The 16,554-nt window shown below is 45.6% G+C and overlaps 1 protein-coding gene across 1 annotated transcript in view; it reads right to left on the bottom strand.

Moving 5' to 3' along the window:
* LOC128814146 (contactin-4) overlaps positions 1–16,554 on the bottom strand; it is a 281,500-nt gene that overhangs the window by 69,913 nt on the left and 195,033 nt on the right. The window lies entirely within an intron of this gene.

Below are 16,554 nucleotides of genomic sequence, written 5' to 3' on the forward strand. Positions count from 1 at the left end.
CTGTGTTGGTTTTTACCTTTTTTTCCTTCATATATTCTCTGATGCCCTTTTGGATTTCACCTTTTTATCTTCTCTATATTCCCTGATGCCATTTTGGTTTTTACCTTTTTTTTCTTTCATATATTCTCTGTATTCTCTACACATATATTTGTAGTTTTTTATCATAGCATAGCTTCAACGTTTTCCTAGGCAGAAAGACAAAACAAATTCCAGGATCCCTCTGCTGTCTTGGCTCTCCTTAGAAACCAAGGCTGAAAACAGCTTTTTGAGACATGTTTTTGTGAACAGGGCCTGGATCTCATCTGAGGAGGGAGAATTTGGAAGGTACCAGAAGTGGGGGGATTAATTTACCAGGCAGGTTCCTAATTGGGGCGTTCTTGTCAGATATGCTAATTTGCAGAATCTATAAAAATTGTACATAAATCATGAGCAGGGTGCATCCTCAGCCCTTTCCACCTGGCAAATTTGTGCACTTAAGGGTCCTTACATAAAGGTGCACCTTTAATGACCCTAACTGTGGCTGGCTCATATTTTTAGGACCAGAGAAAAAGGCATCACTCCAAATGCAAATTTCCAGCTTCCGATCCCACACATGGATCTGGTATTCCTGCTACTCCTTCAGCTTCATCCAGAATAAAATGAATTTCACAGGAATCTCACCTTTTTGTCATGAACATTCCAGCCTGCCCATGGCTTTGCTTTCATCCTCCCTAATTAATTTTTTTTCCCCCCTTAAAGCCAGTTGTGAGGAGGATCTGCCAAGTTGTGTTATCACCCACTGGATGCTTTATTCCTCAGGAATTTCTGAATCAGCAGAAAACTGAACACTAAATTAAGCAGCTGTAATCTTCTCTGTGACTAATTAGACAGGGCTCTGTGTTTTATAAGGCGTCTTTGGAAGTTACTTGAGCCATAAAGAAGAAGTGAGAGACTTTGCAGAGGCTGTGAGTGAGGTTAATGCAGTCTAACCCTGTTATATCTGCCTGAGCCAAATGCCCAAACACACTCAAAGAGCCTGAAGTGGATACAAGACTGCTGCAGCTTTCTAAGGGAACACTAATTACACTAAAATTCACCTTCTTGTTTTAATACTCTAATGAGTCGTGGCTGTAATTGACCTCAACTACCATTAGGTACTTTGGAAAATATATTCTGCCCTCACGTCCCACTGTTCCCAGCCAGAAGAGGCTGAATGCAGACTTTTGGCCTTTATTTATTTATTTGTAACAACAGGACTTGAAAATGCCTGCTTAGACTTTTAGGAAAATATGATAATTCTGTTTATGAGGGAATATCTAATCATCATATTTACACATGTGCATCTCATTAGAAGGAACCTCATGCTGATGTCAAGAGGATACTCAGAGCAAACAAGGTACCACTTCTCAGCCAGCTTATTATTTTCTGCAAGTAGTTAAGTTTGTTGGTTTTCTTTGATTTTTTTTTTTTTTTTTTAATTTACTCTCGGCAAACAATTATCCTGCTCCTCCAGAAACAGCCAGCAGCAGGCAAATAAACATCCCTGCCCTGGGATGCACAGAGGTGCTGGAAGTGGAGTGACTCTTCACACCAAGGTTTCCAGCAGAGCCCCCTGAGCTCTGCGATTCTGCTCTGACTGTGGAAATGGTGGCCTGGCCACAGACAAACAGTGGGGAGGGAATTCCTGGATCAATCCCTGTCCCTCCCGTCCTCCCCCAGGAGTTCTTGTAGGTATAATTGCACCCCAGAAAGGGCTCCTGCTATTCTCTGCGAGCCAGTACCACTTTAATTGCTAAAACCCTTCTAATTTGCAGGTTAAATATTTTCATTGTAGCCCCTGGTTCTGTGCCTGTGGCTAATGATGCCTTTGGCTTAAGGAGTTCTCATCTCTTTGCTGGTGAGAGCCATCGAGAGCCCTTGTGCTGGCATTTTCAAGACTTCCCAACCCTATAATCATGGTAGGAGCTTTTCCCAGGCTCTGCCTCTGTTGAAAAGTCTGGGATAATTCTGTCACTGGAGCTGAGGGCCAGGCTGGGAGCCCTGGGTAAGCAGGGACAGGAGGCTGGGCAAGAAGAGGAGGTCTGACCAAAGAGAGAAACAAATGGATGAGCTGGGATCTCTCCAAAGTGGTGGAAGGAACTGAATGAGATCCATTTCTAGATGGCAAAACATTGAAATTCACCCCCCAAAGCCACCTTCAAACTCTGTTAATTTGGCTGCATAAAACTGAGGAACACAGAAAAGATCTGAAGGTGCAGCTCTGCCTTCCTATCAGTGCCAGAGAGATCCAGCTGCCCAAATGACACAGAATGTTAGGAGCAATCCATAATTGCCATATAAAATTTAAAGACCTTTAAAATATATTGCAATATAATATTTAAGGGTTGGAAGCCCTGGGTGAGCAGGGCACAGGAGGCTGGGCAAGAGGAGGAGATCTGACCAAAGACAGGAACAAATGGGTGAGCTGGGATCCCTCCAAAATGAGGAACCCAGTGCAGGGGGACTAAAGGAAACCCATTTCTAGAGGGCAAAACATTGAAACCTCCCCCAAAGCCACCTTCAAACTCTGGTAATTTGGAACACAGTAAGGGTCTGAGGGTGCAGCTCTGCCTTCCTGTCAATGCCAGAGAGATCCAACTGCCCAAATGCACAGAATTGGACATTAGGAGCTGTCCATTGTTGCTCTGTAACATTTAAAACTGGCTAATTCTTTCTCTCTCCCTCTCCCAAACCCCAGGGGACTAATGGGATGTGGAGCTCAGGGAGCAGCACAGACTGGAGCACCTCTAAGTGATTCTGCTTGTGTAGCAGCATGTAAATAAATACCCCCTCCAACTGCCTTTGATTTCCTGAGAGATCCTGGTGCAATATTTATGGCTCCTCCAAGCTGACGGGTTCCTTTTGATAAGGTCTGCCTCTCTAATTGCTCTGGAAGTGACAGGCAGCTCACAGCCCACAGGCAGTCTGTAGCTCCTGAGCAAACAGACACTTCAAACACAGCCCGGGGTGGCTCCTGGTGATGGAACCCTTTCCCAAAGTCACCAACCCCGAGCCTTGGAGCACAAGGAACCGGCAGCAACAGGCAATCCGTGGTTCTCTAACCACACACTAGGCTTTAACTCCTTGAGGAATTCATGACAAACTTCTCCTGTCTCATTTGGGGCCCTTTCCATGCGATTTTTGCCTAATTTCCCACGCTTTTCATATCCCCTTAAAAGCAGATCTCTCAAACACAGAATATGTCTCAATTTCTGACCTGTATTTGCTGTTTTTAAAGGCAAGGAGAAACTCCACGAGCTGCAATCCCAGAGCAGCCCCTGAGCACCTGCCTGGCCATCCCCTGCACAGACCCAGACATGTTGTAACCTTATTTTTCTTCATTTCCTTTATCTACTCTATAGTGAAAGCAGCACAGAAATTCGGAGTAATTATTAACCTAGGCCTGTGGTTTGCCAAAATAACATTTCTCTGCTTGCCCCTCTTGGGACGTGCACATATTTTGCCTCTGCCTTTAAGCAGAAGAAACTCTTCTTAATTTTTTTTTTTTTTTAAAGTCTCTTCCATAAAATCAGGGCTGCCACTTAAAAAGGTCTCTGGAGCTATTATGGGAAAAGCTATTAAAATATCCAGATTATGGCAGCCATAAAGCTGAGGAGAAGGATGAAATTTTGGGATCAGTATCAGCCAAAAAAATGGGGGTCATTTATCATTTTTAATAAGAACAGTGTGGGTACAATACACTATTATTTTTTATAGGCTTTGCTGAAAGTTACAGAGATTAATCCAATCTTCAATGATTGCTATAATTCCTACCTTATCACCCACTCTGTCACTCTCAAGCTGGACAGGTGGGAACTGACTTTCAGTGGAAACCAGAAGGTTTTCTGTAAATCACGATGTACAAAAATGATGTTCCATTACACACGGCAAGAGAAAAACATGAAATTAAGGAAATTATTAAATCCTCCCTTTAAACGGTCCCAAATAACCCAAACTATGACTGAAACATTAATTAATTTTGAGACATTTTGAAAGGAGAGGTGAGGCTCATCCCCTGCTATAAACAATTGAAATCCAGATGGAGTGAACACAGCTCTGAGTGTTTGGTTGGCACTTCCCTTGATCATGCACTTCTCTCAATTTATGGCTGTTGTTATTAATTTTTTTTTCCAAAATTCAATTTTTTTTTTTTTTTCAGAATGTACTTCTGTGAATATATGGCTGTTTTAAATTTTTTTTTTTTCAAAATTCAATGCTTTCTTGCAGAATGCACTTCTGTAAAATTATGGCTGATTTTAAAATTTTTTTCCAAATGCATTTCTTTTTTTGCAGGATGGGAAGTGCTGAAGTTTTTCCTGTCTATTTTGCTCCCTGCCATTCCCAGGCAGAGCCAACAGCAGCAGTGAAGATTTTTCCTGGAGAGAAGCTGTTCCCTGAACCATTGCAGTGCAGGTGATGGTCAGGAGGAACTGCACCCAGCACTTTGCTTTTTGGTGATTTAGCACTGACAAATTTCTTGGCTCTGGGTGTTTTCCTGTGCCAAACATTCCCACCTGCTCTTTTTTTTTAATATATCCAAATGCTATAATAACATTTTGTGGTACAGCCCCCAGCCATACCCAGTGTTGTTGTATAAACTTCACAGAAAACTGATTTTTGGGGGATAATTTGCAGACTGCTGGTTTTTTTTTTTTTGCTCTGCTTCCAGTCCTTGGTGTTCAAACTGCTCATAAGTGAAGGTTACAGCAAATTTGGGCAAAGCTAAAGCTCAAGTGATTATCTGAGGAGTGTCCTGTGAACCTGAGCCGTATTCTCAATTTGCTTATTAAAATCTGCCAGCTGCTTGTAGGGGATATTCATAATTCCAATTTCATAATTGCAAATCTCACTGTGATTTGATTGAGCAATCAACACCCATAGCCCCATGAACCAGAGCCTGGCAGAGAGCCCTGGGGAAAGGGAAAAAGGGAATTATCCAGGAAAGACAAACCCCTGGCACAACACTCCGTGGTCATGGCCCTACCCAGCCCTGCCAGGCTCCTCTCCACACACACCAGTCCTCTGCAATTCCTGAGTTTTTGGACCATTTTTCTCTTTCACAGTTTTATTTTAATGTTAAAGCTTCATGAATTATGCACTGCCCCTTCTTTTTTTCTGTGGGCCTACAGACAGTTCCATTGCCCTGCCTGCACCACTGGATCAATTTTTTATCTTCCAGTCTTAAATAATTGCAGAACAATTTAAGGAAATCAGCCTGGACAAAAGTATCACCTGGTAATTCTCCCTTTGAGTCTGAGCTCTGCTGCCCAGCTACATCACACCACAGCTCTGGGCCTCAAATGCAGGTTTTAATAAAAAGAATGATAAATAATGGACAAGATTAATCTAAATTTAATAAAACACATTTGGATGAACCCTCAGCTATGCCAAATCTGAGGTCACAGTTACTCAGCAGCCAGGCAACAGAGAAATGTGCTGTCAGAAGTTTATAAGAACAAGAAAAATGCACAAAATTACCCAATTTCTGTGTTAGGTTCATTCTCGCAGCAATTTTCAGCGCTGTGTTTGCCTCCCAGCCCCTCGACTGCCCAGCTCTGGGTAATTAAAAGGGCAAGAGGTCTTCATTAGCTGCAGGCTAATCAATAACCCCTGTATCTGGTGCATCTCCAGCCTGTGGGTGTCTCAAGCAGTTCAATATTTGGGTGCACACAGCTGGCCTGCCTTATCTCTGCCAGCAGCTCCGCCCCGGCGGGTGGCTGTGAGCACTAACCATGACTGCACTGAGCCATCGGGCAGTCTGAACCCAAAAGGGGGAAAATCAACACCAACCTTTATCTGTGCTGAACAGGAAACATCCTGAGATGAGCTCCTGCACTGGGGCATTTGCTCCAGTTCAGTACCAAAACTACTCCAACAGCATCTGCTGGGCACTGACGTCCTCCCCTTGAGACAGCCTGGCTGCTTTGGGTGGAAACTTGATGATTTTTGTCTGACAGGCTTTTCTAACTTGTCCTACAGACATTTCCAGCCAGTCTTGCCTGGAAGGAAAAGCCACCCACCACCCCAAACTGTGTTTATCACTCTGATACCTCCTGGAGCAAGTTTGGTGTTCACTGGGAATGCTGAACCAGGACTGGATTTGATGCCACTTCCAAGCCCTTCTCTGTTAAAACTGAAGTTTCTGGAGTCAGGCTCACCTCAGCAGTGATCAGCTGGGTGACTCTCTCTCTCTCTCTTTCTAAGTTCATTTCAATGAGGAAATTCTGGCAATAAAAAAAAAGGAATAATGGCTTGATAAGGTCCAGAGAGTGGCATCAACATCCTTGCAAAGAAGCACTCATCTTCACCTGACAGCCAGAGGGAAAGCACCCCTGTGCCACAGGGGAGCAGGAGAGGTCAGCTAAAGGATAAAAAGGAGCCTGGGCTGAAGCTGCTAATTTCTTATGAGCAATCATCAAAAAGAGAATAAAAACACGGGAAGCTGGGCGTGTGCACAAGTGGTGCCTACACTGAATTTAACTTTGCTCTGGCTTTGTGCTGTGACAGATTCAGTCACTGCTGATGTTCTCCAGGTTGTGTTACATAAAGTGCTCCCCACATCACCTGAAGGAATGACTCACAGACTTAATCCAGCAGTTTGTTTTCTGTTTAAAGTCATAGAGAGTTAGCCTAAAAATCCTGTTTTATGTGTGCACTTGCTTCAGAAAAGTTAAAGGTCCCTGGGCTTGTTTTAAAACATATTTCAATGTGACCTAGCTAATCCTTTAATACCAGCTTTCACTACCTTTGATCTGTAGTTGTAAGAGATTAGATCAAACCTCTAAAAAAAAAAAAAAAAAAAGTTGGTTGCAGAGGAATTTTCTTACTGCAATGAATTAAAATTATGATCCACTCCAAGGCTGAAATATCTGCCCAAACAGCCTGAGGGGGGTATGGCCTGTAGGGCACTTGCCTGTAGCACACAGGAAAAAAAACATTCTCTTGATTTATTTGATAGATAATCGGTGTTTAGTGTCATAATAAAGTGCTTTGATATCTACCAGCTGAAAACATCATCATGGTTGCACATTTATTATATTTAAGCACATCATGGTTACTTTTTTAGGTGCAACCATGTGCATGAGGTAACAGGAAATGCCCAAACCAATACCCCCATTGATTTTTCAAAAACAAAACATCAGCCCCATAGGAATGGGGGCTCCCAGAGCCAGGACTGTTGACTTGAAGAAAGCAGAATGTGCACCCAGGGGTGTGGAAGCCCAAATTTGACACATCAGGGCTGCGCTTGTGTCACTACACACATTCTGTAGCCCTGGCTGCTTCCGAGGGCTTTGCAGAGGCCAGCAGAGCTGGATGTGGAGGGAAAGGGTTAGCAGAGCCTGGGAGCAGGACTCTGATCTCTAATTTAGTTCATAAAGACATCACAAGATGTTCCAGCTCCCGATAAATGCTATTGACTGGGTTCTGTCAGACGACAGATTTCACTCATCTTTAGCCAAACCCTGCCGGCCCTACCCCCTCTCAATCCCATTTCAATCTTCATTTAGTGCTGACTCCAACCAAACAGGGAATAAACCACACCACTGGCTCGTAGATGATTTCTTTTTAAAGATGTCACGAGCTGTCAGTGATAAATAAAAAATCCATTAACATCGTGTTCCTTATTATTCCACTGTTTCCAAGGTCTTTAGTGCAGGGCTGAGCCTCTTCCCTTCCAGTTACAGACCCCAGACCTCCTCCTGTGTCCTTGCCACCCACCTGGGGCACAAAACCAGGAATGCTGGGGGTGCAGACTCTGCAGGTGACAAGTGACACGTGCCAGCTGAAAATCTGGGGCCGTTCTTGACCGAGCCCCTGTTTTTTGCACCTCAAAATTCATCCCAGTTGAAACGAGGCAGATCACACTCACCACCTCAGGTGCTTAAATGAGTGCAAATCTGTGATGAGCTTGGCATTTGTGCTGTAAGAAATATTTGTAATTTCATAAATCTCTCAATTAAGAGAGCTCTGCGTGTTCCCTGTGCTGTCAGAAATATCAAGCCAAAGCACTCCCAAATTAGAGGAGAATTTATCCTTATCCTTCATCCTCAAATATGTTGATAAACTTGTGCACAAACTGAATCAGCAGTTTTACAGAAAGGATTATGTCAGATTAATTTTAATCTAATCCATTTCTATCTCCTGAGAAGCTTTTTACTTCTTGCTTTTAATAATTTAAACGGTGACTGTGGCAGAGCATAAAAAATAAATGATGGGAGATGCACTTTAAATGGAAGTTACCATTCTCAATCACTTTTTATTTAAATGAGAGTTTCATATGCCTGATTTTAAGTTTAATGAACCCCATTTTTGCTGAACTGTAATAATCCCCATCACATGGAGCCAGACACAGACGAATTACAGAAACCCAGTGTGTGACTCACCTACTCCCTGTGATGGAAGGAGACACCTGGAGGGAAACTTGGGCTGAATTTGGGGGGAATTTTTTTGGCAGAAATGCTGCCAGGCTGCTCAGATGCAGCTTTGAGGAGCAGGAGACAAACTGCAGCAGTTGGAAGCTTTGGGAAGTTGTTTCCTGGATCTTGGCCTGAGATCAGTCACTCAGAGGATTTTTGAGCTCAGCTGTTCATGCTCTGGAAAACACTTTTAGGATGTTGACACTTCAGACCTGGGATTTTTCCTGCTTTTGGGGACATGGGAGTGGCAGTCACTATTAAGAGGAAAAACTGGTGACAGATTCAGGTATTTTTCTGCATCCTTTGCTCTCCTCATGGTCTCCTCCATCTCCCACACATCTCCAGCACTCATCCTGCATCCACCTCCTGGGAATTCCTGAAAATCCCACTGGAATTTCACCTGTTCCCATTCCAGGCAAGTCAGCTGCGAGCTGTGGAGCCCCAGCTCATGGAAACTGTTTTTTTTTTTTGCCCCAGAAAACCCTGCTGAGGTATTTTCCTGTTTGTTTGGGAGCTGAGCCTCCCCTCTGTCCTTCCCTGCATCCTCCAAGCAGAATTATCCATGGAAAATGAGGTTTAACACCTGCCCCACAACTCAGGCAGGTTTGCAACCCCTCCTGATGCTCCAGGTCTGCAACACCAACCCAAAACCACAGTCAAGTACATCAAAATCCATCACTGTCTGCCCCTAATGGGAAAATATTTCCCTGCCTCCTTTTTCTTTGCTTTTCCCAGCCCCAAGGGAGAGTTTACCTGCTCAGATTTTCCCTCCAGCCTTGGGAGTGATCCATGACAGGCTGCTCAGTAACCCTGCAGCCCTCTGACAAATAGCTGAACCAACTTCCAACCAGCTTAGCAGATTTTTTGCTTGGTTTCCTGGAGAAATGGAACTTTTACAGCCATGGTGCCCACCCATGTGTGCGAGGCTCCTCTCTAAATTAGCTTCTCATTAATTGGAACCAAATCTGACCAAGCAGCAAAGGCTTCCAAAGACATTAAGACAGGAGAGAAAGAGGAGAAACTATCAATCCTTTAATAAGGAATAACAGGGGTAGCTCAGCCCTTTGACAGCCTGCCTGGCAAGGGGGAAGTGGGAATACAGGTTCTGTAAAATTCCCATTTCTCAAAAGCTCTGGGCATCCCACACTGAAAGAAACAGGAAAATAAAGGCTGAATGTTAAGGTTACTGCAGTGGAGTGAGGACATTAAAAGCTCCAGGATTCCTGCTATGCTCCATTTGCTGATCATGGTATAAAAATGCCCAATAATTGCCTTTTTCCTCCTGCAATCTTCTGATTTTTCCCAGGTTTGCTCCCCTTCCTCGCTGCACTGCGTGGTGGGGGCTGTACAAACATGAGACATGATTTGTGGGATGGATTATTTACCAGACAAACCCCCCAAACCATTCATCCCACTAGAGGCCACCCTGACAGCCCAAAGATCCTCACTGCTCCCAGCCCTTGAAGTGTCCATCATCTCTTAAAAAAAATAATAATAAAAGGAGGGAAAAAGTGAGTGGACAAGTGAGCAGCCACTAATGATTTCTGTGCCCAGGAGTGGTTTTAGCAGCACTGGGATCTGTAAAATGCCTTCTGCAAACACGTTTGGGCTCCACACTTCACTCCTGCCCGTGCAGCATGAAAGGCTGAGATTGAGATGGGATCAGAATTGCCATCTCCTCTGTCAAATGCTAAAATTTAGTTAGTTCTACTTGATTAAGCTGTGCAACAGAACTAAAAGTTTTCCTGGATACCAGCAGGGAAAGAAAGGCAGGAGAGAATGAGAAAACCTGAATGCACCCAATCTATGAAAAGATGTGGGAATAATTCTCTGTCAACAGCTCAGCTCACGGACACGGATGTGTTCCCATCCAAGGCTGTGTTTCCATCAGGAGTGATGGCATCAGATAGGAAAGAATTATGGGAACAACTGAGCTTTAATGAATCTCCTCCTCTTCAGGAAAATTGAATTTTCCAGGCGCATTGAGAACGTGGGCACTGCAGAGTCAGAAAACTGATTTTCCTTGAAATCCTGCCTTTGTTCACTCAAGGGGACACAGCTCCCAGAAGCCCAGGAAGGTCAGAAAGGAGCAGAGGGACAAAGTGGCTGAGGAACTGAGCTTCAGAGAGAGGAATTGTTGGGAGATTCAGTTCCTGAATCAGTCAGCAGGAACTTTTGAGGATGTGTCTACAGGACAAGACACATCCTGTAGAACACCGGTGGGTTCCCACCTGCCCAGCTGAGCACTTTGTTGTCTAAAAAAGCCATCAGCTGGCTGATTTCTTGCCCAGATTACTGAGCTGGATTGGGAGTGAGAACAGATGTGCTCCAGCTGTGGTGAGTGGGGGAATGAGCGGAGCACAGAGCGCTCTCAGAACAGGACACACCGCCAGGGACTGCAACGAGAGCACGGAATTCAAATAATCAAGTGATTGAGAGATCATTTCCAGCAGCCCTCTGTGTACACTCAGCATTTCTCACAGCACTTGGAGAGCTCCATCTCCACAGGCTTTTCCCACGAGGGCTGCAAGGCAAATGTCATGAGAACATGGTTATAGATCTTTCTAAAGATGAACCACGAGAAACTCGCAGGAAGGGGGTGGGGGGGGAGAGAAATCCTAAAGACAAGTTCATTTATCTTCCCAGAGAAGGGAGGGGAAAGATTTCCAGACCTGTTTGTTCTGCATGAGGAAGGGTGTGCTACCAGCCTGTCAAGTAGAAAATCCTTTCCAAGACTGTATTTTTTTAGCCTCTGGACTCACAACGAAATGCCAAGGATGTTCGAAGGAATTTGAAAACTGTAGTTGTTAAAATATTAACTAACCCTGCGCTGACTATCAAATAAATCTAATAAAAGTGGCAGCTGAATGTCTCAGCTCCCACAGAGTTAAATGAAAAGAACTATTTGGCACAAAAGAATATTTTATCTTAAAATTTGGAGATAAAGTTAAAAGGACAGCGACCTCCAAATACTTCCCAGGCATATCCACAACTTAGATTCAGAGCCCTGAGAAACACAAGTGAGTGTTTGCTTTGGATTTTGGAGCTTTTTGTTTGTTTGTTTCAATTAGGCTTATCTCAACAAGAAATGTATCTTGCCAAATTTGATTAACAACACTGGAAAAAGCAAACAAGGAAAGGTGTTTCCCCCTGCAGAGCTCCTCAGAAGGAAAACATTTCCACAAAGAGCTTAGCTTGAACACTATTGTACACTTTGAAACGGTTTATGGCTTGTAAATGGCTTAAAAATGCAACAGAATGAAAAAACAAAGCCAGTTTTGGTGATATTTTCCCTGTTTTGGCTCGAAGTGCTCCAGATGGTCAAGGAAGGGGATTCTTCCCCTCTGCTCTTGTGACAGCTCACCCTGAACACTGCCCAAGGGCAGGGCTGGGTGGGAGATGGGGCAGGAATTGTTCCCTGGGAGGGTGGGCAGCCCTGGCACAGGGGTGGCTGTGGCTGCCCCTGGATCCCTGGCAGTGCCCAAGGCCAGGTTGGACACTGGGGCTGGAGCAGCCTGGGACAGTGGGAGGTGTCCCTGCCCTGGCAGGGGTGGCACTGGGTGGTCCATGCCCACCCAAACCATTCTGTGAGTCAATGGTTGATCTCCCAGGGCTCTGAAAATATAAAGCAGGAGAGCTTTGTCTTCTGGTATCCAAATTCCACAACTCATCCTAAGACAGGCTGAGGTACCTAAACGAGACTCAACAAAGAAGCCACAGGAACTCTTTGATGCCCCCACAATGTCCAAACCCGTTTCTGTGATTCCATCACTGGGTGCTGCCCAGTTCATGCTGTGGCCACAGTGAGGCCCCGGGTGTTCTGCACCAAAACCAAAGCCAAACGTGAGCTCCATACAGACTTTTAGGATTTTTGACTGTTTCCTCTTGGCCACTTAAACACCACCAGCAGCTCATCGTGCTGTTACCCAGGCCCCAGTGCCACGTTCCCAGAGCAATATTTACTCTTCAGTGATTTCTCCTGTGAAGTTTCAGGGCAGAATGGTTGACACAAGGCAATTGCTGGGCTTTTGATTGAGCAAGCTGCAGACATAATGAGGGAACACCCTTCACACGCAGGGTAATTATCTCAGAAAAATCCTAACAACCAAGGCAGGTTTCTACCAGTCCATTAGGAACAAATGCAGAAGGCAAAAAAAAAAAAAAAAAAAAGGAGAGGAAAAGAACTGGAACTTCTAGCAGACAAAGGGGTCGTCAATACAGCAGGACTGGCCGCGGGGGGTTGGGAATCCACTGCTGCAAGCGCAGAAAACGCGGCAGAAGCAAATGTTTGATTTGCATTTATTCCGCTTTCCAGCCCAGCCGCTTCCCGAGCTGCAGATGAACATTTATTTTCCGAATCTCCGGCGCTCAGCATGCACTTCATCAGAGGAGGCCATCACATCATTATGCTGCTTAACAGAATGTACCAGCACAAGGCAGTGACCTGACAAACAGCGGCTCCCCGCCGCACGGAGCACGCATTCCATCTCCATTTGGGGTCTGGGGAGGGGGGGCTGAGATCCATGTGCCTGAATTTCCAGCTCATTTCAAACCAAAAACTGGGACAATGCATGGCAATGCCCAAATTGTTCTCTGCGAGCTGTACACAGCCCATTTGTTGATGCTGGAAGGACTTGTTCATCATTTGGACTCATTTTTCGGGATGAATTTCCTGTGCCGTTTGAACAGTAGGAAGCTCTTTATTGGGCATCATTAACAGGAAAAAATAAAAAGAAAGCCTCAACAACTAATGTATGTAGGCCAACATAACTTCACTTTTAGCTGACAGCTCCTCAAAAATGGATATTTCCAAGTGGCAAAGTATTAGAGTGAAGCACAGCTGAAAGGTTAATGGTCTGGACTCTGATCAGCATCTTTTTAATTAAGTCACAATTTTTAAGCCCAAGACAACCAGTGACACAATGGCTGACAGGAAATAATTCCCTTCCCATTTACTGTTTTTCTTTTCCTGAATCTCAGCACCTGGCCAGGATGGTTTTTTCAGGCTTCTACTATTCCAGTGAATACCCTCATCAGCAAAGCAATGACAGTTCTCAGATTGAATAGTTCTGCTTTTTTAGATTAATTTTTTTCAGGTTTCATTTTCAATGCACGTATGAAACTAAAGTAAAAAAAAAAAAAAATACGAAAGTGTATTTTTCCCCACAATTAGTCCTATGTTTCAGCAGTGGTCATTAATGCCATCAGGCACTTTTTGCAAGGATGATGAAGTTGGGTTCACTGCCCTAATCAGATTCTAAAATAAGTAATTGCATTTTCTCCTCTTATTACCACTCACGCTTCCAATGAGCTGGATTATTTTTCACCTGGGAGCCAAGGAGGTTTTTCCTGTTGCAGCACAGCGTTAAACACTGGCAGGGTAACCCTGGGGGGCTGGATGGAGCTGATCCCTACAGCTCTGCTTTGCCAACACCCCGGGGCCCTGGGGATGGGGCTGCCCGCAGAACTTCCCGATGAGCAGCAGCTTCCCCGACACCTGACACTGCTCCTGAACCTCCCTCTGCCCACAGCTGAGCTGGAGAACGCTCTGGGGAGGTGCCTTAGGTTTTAGCTGTCATATTCTCCAGGTTCTGCACTGCACTGGTGTGACTCTGAACTCCAGATAAAGTGGCAGCAGCTCTCCTCACAGCTCAGGCACACAGAACAATCCTTTTCCAGCCCCAGAACCAAGGACAGCGCTGCAGCTTCAGCCCAAAGAGTGCAAACAGCAGGGAATGGAGGAGAGCAACCTGGGAGGGTGGGACTGCAGCACCTGGAGCTGGAATTGGACAGTGAACCCCAACGTGGAAATGGACCAGAACTTATGAAAGTGTCAAAACTTGTGACTCTGAGTTCATCTGGGGTGTAGCCCTGGTCAGGCTCTTGTACTGCCCAGGGTGCATCCTTTGAAGGCCTTTTAATAAATCCCTGCTTCATTCCTTCAACTCTGCCCAGCCTCTGTTCCAGGTCACCTCTTCAGGCATCAGGCGTTGTGCAGTGGCTGCTACAGATCCAAGGGCTTCGAGGATGGAAACGTGATGATCACCAAAAAGCATTAATTTGCAGTTGTGACTTTTAAAACTCGTCTTATCTCTAACCTTGGGAGGGAGGAAAGGTGAAAGAAAATGTTGCCACAGAGCAGATTAATTCCTGCAGAACAAGTGCTCTGAATTAACCTGGTTTGAGTTTCCTGTAAACACTTTCTGTGCAAGCTAGAAAACAACAAGCCCAGTTACACCAGCCCAGCTCGGTTACAGAGCTGGGATAGTGTCACTTTGGACTAATTGTGGCTCTGGCTGCAATTAGGATTATTTTCTGGCTGCAGTAGAGCAGGTCATGGATGGTGGTCATGGGGGAAGTCATCTCTCACCCAAATGACTGAAGGAAATTATTACCAGAAATGTTCTCATCTCCTGGTCAGCACACAAGGCTCTGTCCTTCTTATTGAACCAAAGCTGGAAATAACACCAGCACCTTCTGGAAATTTAGTTTTTTGTATCACTAGTAAATAAACTCAGACCAAACTTTCTCCTGAACCACCTGAACAACCACTCCCTTCTCACTGCTCACACCCCCACCAGCTGCTCCATCTCCACACACGGTGCTCACCCTGCAAGGATTTCTTATGGCAGAACAGGGAGTTCTCAGCCCCTGCAGAGCGAGGCTTTGCTGAGGAGACAAATGTGCACAATTCCTGCAATCCCTGTGTCCCTCTGGAGCCATTCCTGCAGGAATGGGAGGCAGCACTGCTGGCCAGGGCTGTCCCTGATGCCTTGTGCAGGCTGGCCTAGAGCAGAGGCTGGGCAGAATTACAGAATAAAGCAGGGATTTATTCAAAGGATCTCCTCCATGGATCCACCTTGGGCAGCACCAGAGCCCAGCCAGGGCTGCACCCAAGAGGAACCAAAATGGTCCCAAAATGCACGAGCGCTCCCGGGGGCTCTCACTGGGATCAGCTCTGCTCCATTTGCACCTTGCAGTTCATTGTCCCATTCCAGCTTTAGCCCAGGCACTCCCATCCTGCTTGTTTTTCTCTCTCCAGCCCACGCTGTTTGTGCTCCTGGGGCTGAGATTTGGATCATTTGTCCTTGGTGCCCAGCTGGAGAAGGAATTGTTTTGTCTCCCTGCTCTGTGCAGAGAGCTCACCATGCCCTGATGTGAAGCCCAGAACTGCACACTAAAGCAGCACAGAATGTGAAAAATAGAAAAGCTAAACCTGAGGCATCAGTCCCAGGAGTGGGCAGTGCTGTGGGGTCAGTGCTGCTGGCTGGGAAGGGTCCCAGTGGGACAAAGCCCCTGGGCAGCTCTGCCAGCTGGTCAGCCACGAGCCCAGCAGCTCCTCAGGCCTCTGCTGCTGCCTGAGCACTAAGCTCAGCCCAAGAGCACATGGTCCACGGGGCAATTCCCATCCAGCTGATGAGGCCAGACAGACCTCAAAGCAGGATTGCAAATTTCTTTAAAAGGGCCGCAGATCTGTGGAAGACGTTGTGCTGTTTTGACGGAGCGAGCAGCTCCCGATGAAGGAGCCAGCTGCAGTGGCTGGTGTGGGTCCTGATGGGGAGGGACACGCACATGGAGCTTGTCAGGCACACCGAGAATTCCAGCAGGAATTCTCACAGAACCACTCCCTCTCTGTCGGAACCCAAGGTGTCCCTCAGACACTCTTGGATGTTCCGGGTCCAGGGCAGAAGCCTCTGAGACCCTGGCATGCAGCCAGAAACCCCTGTGGTTTTGAATTTGACCCATGGAACAATTTACCAACCTTGCAGGAAGAACAAGAAATCACAAAAGTTTAGATATTATAATAGAAGTAATCACAAAGTGAAAGGAAGGATTTTTGAGTGCTGTACAGGGGGGTTTAGGCCTTGTACAGAGGGGTCTGAGTTTTGTAGATGGGGGTCAGAGGTTTTAAGATGGAGGGATTTGGGCGTGCCCTGTCCTCCTCCTTTCTCCTTCCTATCCCCCATGTTCTTGGTGATGTTGGCACTCACAGATTGGTTTAGAGTAGAAAGCCACTGTTCAATATAGGTGATAGGCATTGGGGAAAAACTATAAACATTTAATAGGTAATGTGTGATATAAAAGATGGCACCAGCCCCTTGGGTGGGAGATGCAGAGG

Source organism: Vidua macroura, chromosome 13, assembly GCF_024509145.1.
Source record: "Vidua macroura isolate BioBank_ID:100142 chromosome 13, ASM2450914v1, whole genome shotgun sequence".
Lineage (NCBI taxonomy): Eukaryota > Metazoa > Chordata > Aves > Passeriformes > Viduidae > Vidua > Vidua macroura.